Source organism: Falco cherrug, chromosome 19 (genome assembly GCF_023634085.1).
Source record: "Falco cherrug isolate bFalChe1 chromosome 19, bFalChe1.pri, whole genome shotgun sequence".
In the NCBI taxonomy this organism is placed as follows: domain Eukaryota; kingdom Metazoa; phylum Chordata; class Aves; order Falconiformes; family Falconidae; genus Falco; species Falco cherrug.
The window spans coordinates 952,900-960,376 of NC_073715.1; the positions used below are offsets into that span (position 1 = coordinate 952,900).

The window sequence follows — 7,477 nt, forward strand, 5'->3', positions numbered from 1 at the left end:
ACTAGAAGACCCTTTATGCGTCCATATACGTCTCTTTCTGGGGACGAAGCCTGATTCCCCGTTACGGATTTCCCACAGCTCACCTCTCAACTCCGGAGGGATTTCAGGCCGGCTCCTGCTTCCTTTCAGCAGATCATTCAGAGTTCTGTGGGATTCGCTGCATGTCGCTCAGATAGGCGATTCGAGAGCCCTTCACGTCAGATCCTTAAACGCATCACGTCGGGGTCACCAATCTGCGGCGAATGAAGAGACAGGACGCAGCTTGATGCAAGCAAATGTCAATTTATTGTACAGAAGCACGCGTTTTTATACACTTTCAGAAGCTGTGCGTTTTAAACTAATTGGTTCTTGAAGCTAAGCATTGCATACTAGGCAATCCCTGATTGGTGGTTAACTACCATCAATTAACCGCAAGGTGTTACCTTTCCTTGGCGCCAAGCTTGGTGCCATCCGTCTCCCACTCCCCTGTGCTCTGCAAACATGCCTCATCATGTTAATTGCTGTCTAGACAAGCTCGAGCGCATTCCCCTCAGCTAACTGATTGCCGCGCATGGTCCTAGTTTCCAGACCACTCCTGCAGCTGGCCGTGCCTCTCCTAGCGGGTTTCCCTGGGTGATCTCCAGAGGTCCCTTCCAATGTCAACGTTCTCTGTCATTCTCTGAGTTTCAAGGACACAAGCAAGACAGAATGAAACGAACAATGCGTACCCTTGACCGCAAAGATAGCAGGGTCTATGGAGAGGACCCACGCTGGAGCAGGGCAGAAGTGTGACGAGGAAGGAGCAGCAGCGGTTTCCTGTGCCATCAACCCTCTTCAACATCCCCCCTACACCTCTCAGGGTGTGCTTGTGTAGGTGAATTGGGATCAATGGAGTAATTTAGCCCTGGGAGAAACTGGGGAATGGTCTTCAATGTTTTGGTCATTGTTTCTCACAATCAACATCTTGTTTTAATTGGCAATGAATGAAATTGATCTTTGGCAAGACAACACATCTTTGGCTATGACAGGGATCGGTAAGTAGTCTCTCTGCCTGTACCTTGACCCAGGAGCATCACTGGTTTATTTTTTCCCTTTGTCCTGTTGAGTCAGGGGAGCAGATGAACAGCTGGGTGGCTGGCTGGGTGCTGGCCATGGTTAACCCTCCACAGGACCACATCAGGACTACTGAGCCTACAGTGGTGCTCCCCAGCACAAGAAAGACCCTGCCAGACTGGAGCAAGTCCTGCAGAAGCCAGAAGGATGGTTGGGACCTGGATCATGTTATGGACAAGGAGAGGCTGAGAAACTGGAGTTTATTTGAGATAACATCGAGAGTGAAAGACTGGACCCAGGCCAGTTGGTGGGATTACTGCAGTCAGTGGTTTGCTTCACTATTTCTCAAAGCAAAGCCGTGAGGACATGATCTATTTGGAGATGTCTGACCACAGCCTTGGCTGAGTGGCCAACTGTGGCAAGAGCTATGGGACTTGTGTGTAACCAGTGACAGGAGGAAAGTGGCTCCATTTACATTTAGAGTTGCAATGGAGTTGGGTATCACTGAGCCACTAAGGATGACAGAGCTGACCATGCAGCAAATGTTCCTCGTAGCGACTAGGGTGTACAACAAGCAAAGGAAACGACTGATGCTTAGGACATCTTGGGGCACCTGGGGCAGCTTCCCCTGGGTATCCAGGGAACATGGCACTGAGCAGAGCCCTGTGTCCCACCCGATTACTGCCTTGCTTCCTTCACCGTGACCCAAGGATTTACACCAGGACACCCTGCCGTGTGCCCCCACCCTGTTATTTGCCCCAACTTTGCACACTCACACAGCTGAGCTCTACACGGGTGCTTTACTCTCTGGGGAACTTGATAGTTATCTTCACTACACAAGCCCCTTAAATTACAGAGATGTGACACAGGAGTCCAGCTGCACCATCCTGGATGCAAACGTACAAAAGCCAGGCTGGTCAGGCAGGCTGGGTTCATTCCTTTGAGGAAGTGGAGTGCATGCAAACATTCTAGGAGAAACACAATTGTGACATTAAAAGTGCTAAATGCACAGGATGTTCCAGAGATGACCAGGAGTCAACTTGTGAAGAGATTCAGGCAGTCAGTTCTGCTGAGAGACACCTGACTGCATCAGCTTCTTCAGTGCGTCCTTCAGCTCCTGGTTCCTCATGCTGTAGATGAGGGGGTTCACTGCTGGAGGCACCACCAAGTACAGAACTGCCACCACCAGGTCCAGGGATGGGGAGGAGATGGAGGGGGGTTTCAGGTGGGCAAACATGCCAGTGCTGAGAAAGGGAGATCACGGCCAGGTGAGGGAGGCACGTGGAAAAGGCTTTGTGCCGTCCCTGCTCAGAGGGGATCCTCAGCACAGCCCTGAAGATCTGCACATAGGACAGAACAATGAAAACAAAACACCCAAAGAATAAAGAGGCACCAGACACAATAAGCCCCACTTCCCTGAGGTAGGTGTGTGAGCAGGAGAGCTTGAGGATCTGTGGGATTTCACAGAAGACCTGTCCCAGGGCATTGCCTTGGCAGAGCGGCAGTGACAGTGTATTGGCCGTGTGCAGCGCAGCATAGAGAAACCCACTGGCCCAGGCAGCTGCTGCCATGTGGACACAAGCTCTGCTGCCCAGCAGGGTCCCGTAGTGCAGGGGCTGGCAGATGGCCACGTAGCGGTCATAGGCCATGACGGTGAGGAGAGAACACTCCGCTGAAAGGAAAAAGACAATCAAGTAAAGCTGTGCCGCCCATCCTGAGTAGGAGATGTCCCTGGTGTCCCAGAGGGAGTTGGCCATGGCTTTGGGGAGAGTGGTGGAGATGGAGCCTAGGTCGAGGAGGGAGAGATTGAGGAGGAAGAAGTACATGGGGGTGTGCAGGTGGTGGTCGCACACTATGGTGGTGATGATGAGGCCATTGGCCATGAGGGCAGCCAGGTAGATGCCCAGGGAGAGCCAGAAGTGCAAGAGCTGCAGCTCCCGCGTGTCTGCCAATGCCAGGAGGAGGAACTGGCGATGGAGCTGCTGTTGGACATGTGCTGCCTCTGGGCATGGGAACCTGCTCAAGGAGGAAAAGTAGTGACAAGTCAGGCAATTCTTCTGTTAAGGCAAGTGAAAGCTGTTTCTCCTAGATGCGCCCCCGCTGCCCCATGTCCCCCCCTCTGCCGTTCCTAGGAGAGCTCCCTTCCGAGCCGTGGCTGGAGCTGCGCTGAGTGCTGGCCGAGTGTGCTGTGAGGAGCAGGGGCTGTGCCCGCTGGCTGCCCAGCAGTGAGCCCTTCTCTGCAGCAGGGGCTTCATGGGAACCGTGGGGGCAGGGGCCAGTCCTGGCCTTGCACTGGCTCAGCCCAAACTGCTCCCAGCGCAGAAGGGCCTGTCAGCATCGGCTCTGCCCGTGCTGAGCAACGGCCATGGCCAGAGTCAGGTCAGGAGGGCTTTGTGCTGTGCTCAGGGAGAGCAGAGTGAGTGCTGAGAGGCAAGGGCACTGTCTGTGCCTGAGGGCAGAGGCAGGGACTCTGCTCTCTCCATCCCTCTCCTTCCCAGCTGTCCGGCAATTGCTCCTTTCTTAGATGGAGAGTGATCACACTGCCATGTTACCCTGACAAGCAGCCAGGCACTGCTGAGAGCAGAGGGATCCACTGCAGAGAACAGAATGCCTCATCCCTTACCGAAGGCTCAGCACCACACTGCTATCCAAGGACACCCAGGGCTCACTGTGTGCCCTGGCAGGCACATACATCTTGGGTGGACACCCGAAGTAGGTGGTCAAGTGTCTTGACCATGGCATGTTCTTGCAGGAGAGCCAGCTCCTTCCCCGGCCTCACAGACTGCATTGCCCACAGCATCATCGGTTAGGGGAAAGCTGGGACACCTCCTTGCCGAGGACATGTCTGCACAGGAGGACCCACAAGCTCTGCGCCTGAGCCGGCAGCTGAAACCCCTCTTGCCAGAGAGCCTGTCTGCAATGCCAATAGCATCTGAGCAAGGCCAGGAGAGAGACAAAGGGACACTCGGGAACTCCTTCCCCTTCCCCAGCCCGGCACACCACCTCCCAGACAGCAGCAGTGCAGGGCAGTCACCCTCAGGCTGTGCTCAGCGAGAAATGGCACCGTGGCAGCAGGAGAGATGCACTTCATCCCTACTGCTGCTCTGCTGGACCAGGAACTGTTGAAACACATGGAACCAACGGTCTAAAGGCTGTGCTGGGTGGGAGAGGAGAGCAGAGGTGTGTTGCTCAGGGAAGGCACCTGCACGGCAGACCATGGCCAGGAGGTGCCCCTATCTGCCCTGCATCAGGGTCCCCCTCAGCATCTCCCCCCCTCCCTGCCCAGGGCTCTGCTGCCTGCAGCTGTCCCTGCCAGCAGCTCTTTCTCTGGCCCCAGGGCTCTTCCCTGCCAGCGCTCACAGAGCCCAGCTCAGCCCCTCTGTGCTTTTGATTGTGTCCTTGACAATGGACATCCCGTGATGCAGGGACACTTTGAAAATCATTGGTCTGTTTCTCTATTGCCTCACCACAGGGGTGACTTTCCACAGTGCTGGCTAACTGGGGAGGTCCAAGAAGGCTGAATGTTAGTCAAGTGCTGCCCACCTACAAGAAGGGTAGGAGGGAGGTTCGGGATAACCAGGAGGTCAGGACCAGCCAGCATGGATGTATGAAAGGCAGGTCCTGCGTGAGGAATCTGATCTCCTGCTGGGACAAAATGACCTGCCTAGTGGATGAGGGAAAGGCTGTGGATGCTGTCTACCTGGACCTTAGGAAAGCCTTTTGGCTGCATCTCCCACTGCATTCTCCTGGAGAAACTGGCTGCTCATGGCTTCGGTGGGTGTTCTCCACGCTGGTTTTGAGCTGGCTGGACAGCCAGGCCCCAAGAGGGGGAGTAAATGGAGTGAATTCAGGTGACAACAGCCCATAAGGAGTGGTGTTCCCCAGGGCTCAGTGTTGGGGCCAGTCCTGCTTCAGAACTTTATTAATGATCTGGCTTGAGTGCACCCTCAGTGAGTTTGCATACAACACCAAATTGAGTGGCAGTGTTGATCTCCATGAGGGCAGTAAACCTCTGCAGAGGGATCTGCACTGGTTGGATCATTTGGATGAGTCCAGTTGTATGAAGTTCAACCAGGAGAAGTGCCAGTTCTGTACGTGGGTCACAACAGCCCCCCACAACGCTACAGGCTTGGGCCAGAGTGGCTGGAAGGCAGCCTGGTGGGGAAGTACCCTGAGGGTGCAGGTTGACAGATGGTTGAGCATGAGCCAGCAGTGTGCCCGGGTGGCCAAGAAGGCCCATATCATCGTGTCTGCTATCAGAAACAGTGTGGCCAGCAGGACCAGGGCAGTGATGGACCCCCTGTACTCGGCACTGCTGAAGCCACACCTTGAACACTGTGTTTCCATTTTGGGCCGCTCACTTCAACAGTAATGTTGAGGTGGTTTAGTATGTCCAGAGAAGGGCAACAAAGGTGGTGAAGGGTCTGGAGCCCTGCACTGTTGAAGAGCACCTAAGGGGACTTAGGTCGTACAGTGTGGAGAAGAGGAACCACAGGGGGGATCTTTCTGCCTGAAAGGATGTTGTAGACTTGAAAGGTTGGGTTGTAGACCTGAAAGGTGGGGTAGGTCTCTTCTCCCAGGTAAGAAGTGACAGAACAAGAGGAATATGCCTCAATTTACACCAAGAGAGCTTTAGATGGGATATGAGGAAAAACATCTTCACTGCAAGGATGGTCAGGCATTGGAACAGGCTGCCCAGGGAGCTGGTGGAATCACCAGCCCTGGAGGTGTTTCAAAAGTACATAGATGCAGTGCTTCGGGACATGATTTAGTGATGGGATTGGCCGTCCTGTGGTAACGGTTGGATTTGATTCTCTTTAAGGTCTTTTTCAACCTAAATGATTCTCTGTTCCTATGCCTCTATGATATTGCAAGCCTAGCTAGACCAGTTACTGAGCAAGTTGCTCTAGCTGACCCTGCCTCAGTTGGAGGGCTGGATTCGATGATCTCCAGCGGTCAGTCCAACCTGGAAAAAAAAGCCATATATATGAAAGATCATATATCATGTGTATGTCAACACAACTACGGAAGTTCATGTGAAGAATGTTTCTCCACTCAAATGGCTTGTGGGAAATGCACTTGAAAAATCTGAAAGAAACAAGGCTGCTTTTCTGTGGCCAGGTCATGGGTTAGAATGAGGGTGACAGAGGGGTATGCTATGAGGAGGACAGCTGATTCTCAGGAACTCCTCATGCAGGAGGACATGCCTGTCTGTGAAGGGGCCTGTGAGGTCAGTTCTGTCTCTGGAGGTGACAGGCCGGCAACAGGAACATGGCTGGGAAAGTCCTTCTGCCAAGCTACAGCATAGGACCTCTCCAGGAAAAGGGCTGGGGTACAGGCTGTCATGTCCATTTTGCCTGTGGACATGAGAGGACAGCAGCAGGCATGTGGCTTGGTCACGTCTCTGGGAGAAGCTGAAAGGCCAGCAGCAGCCATGTGGTTTAGAAGACCATGTGGAGGTGACTTCACTTTTTTGAGGGGAAAGACCACCAAAAATAGCTTTTGAGTTAGGTTCCCTACTTGGAGGGCAGTTCCTGAGGTGGTAAAGCTTTCCTGGGTAGTGGGAAAAAAGAGGAGAGGGGAAAAGATTTCACAAAGTGTAATGTTGCAAATGGAGAGTGGCTATCGGGAGGAAGAACTTTCACTCTAGGGGTCCTGCTGCGGTGCAAGAGCTCAGCCAGAGGGAGCCTGGATCAGCCCATGGCTTTGTGTTTCAAGGAACAGCCGGTGAGAGTGGAGGTACCTCAGTGAAGGTATGGCAATGTTGGGGTGAGAGCAAGGCAGGGCAGCGAGATGGTGCCTACAGCCTGCAGGGCAACAGGGGCAGGGCTCCAACCATGTAGGACAGCCTGTGGTGAAGAGGGCAGAGGGCACTGTCAAGGCTGGAAGGCACCAGTAGAACCCAGGTCTGTGTCCCCTTGGCTGTGGCAGCTGTCTCTGCCTCTGAGGGCCATGACAAGACATGATGTCCTCACGGCACGGGGCATCGTTGCCTCCTTGCAGCCCCATGGGGAAGCTGGAAGTTGCTGTGCCATTGCTGTCCTTCACTGGGCATTGGATGCCCACCTTCCATGGTCCCCAGGAAGAGCCCTGAGCCCTCTGTGAGGGACAGCACCCACCTCCCCACAGGCTGCAGGTCACGCCTTGGCCTTTCTGCTTCATCAAGCAAGCCAAGGCTTTGCTCAGCAGCAGAGCTGCCTGCACAGCGCCTTTGCCTTCCTGCACTCACAGCCCCCAAGGATGGGCTCTAACAAGGCCATGGGGAGGCTTTCTCAGCCATGGCCCTCAGTGGGGCCCATTAACGCTTCCAGGGACTGTGGGCTTTGCTCCGGACTTGGTGTTCTTGAGAGGTTTCTTCAGGCTCCTCTGAACACCTGAAGTCCACAGCAGCAAAGACACCCTGGGCTCATGACGAGGGAGAACGTCCTGACGAGCCCTGTCTCTT

At 54.2% G+C, this 7,477-nt stretch overlaps 1 pseudogene; it reads right to left on the reverse strand.

The window, feature by feature from the left end:
* Positions 1 to 1,964: 1,964 nt before the first annotated feature.
* Positions 1,965 to 2,915, reverse strand: LOC129734329 (olfactory receptor 14C36-like; annotated as a pseudogene).
* Between the last annotated feature and the right edge of the window lie 4,562 nt (positions 2,916 to 7,477).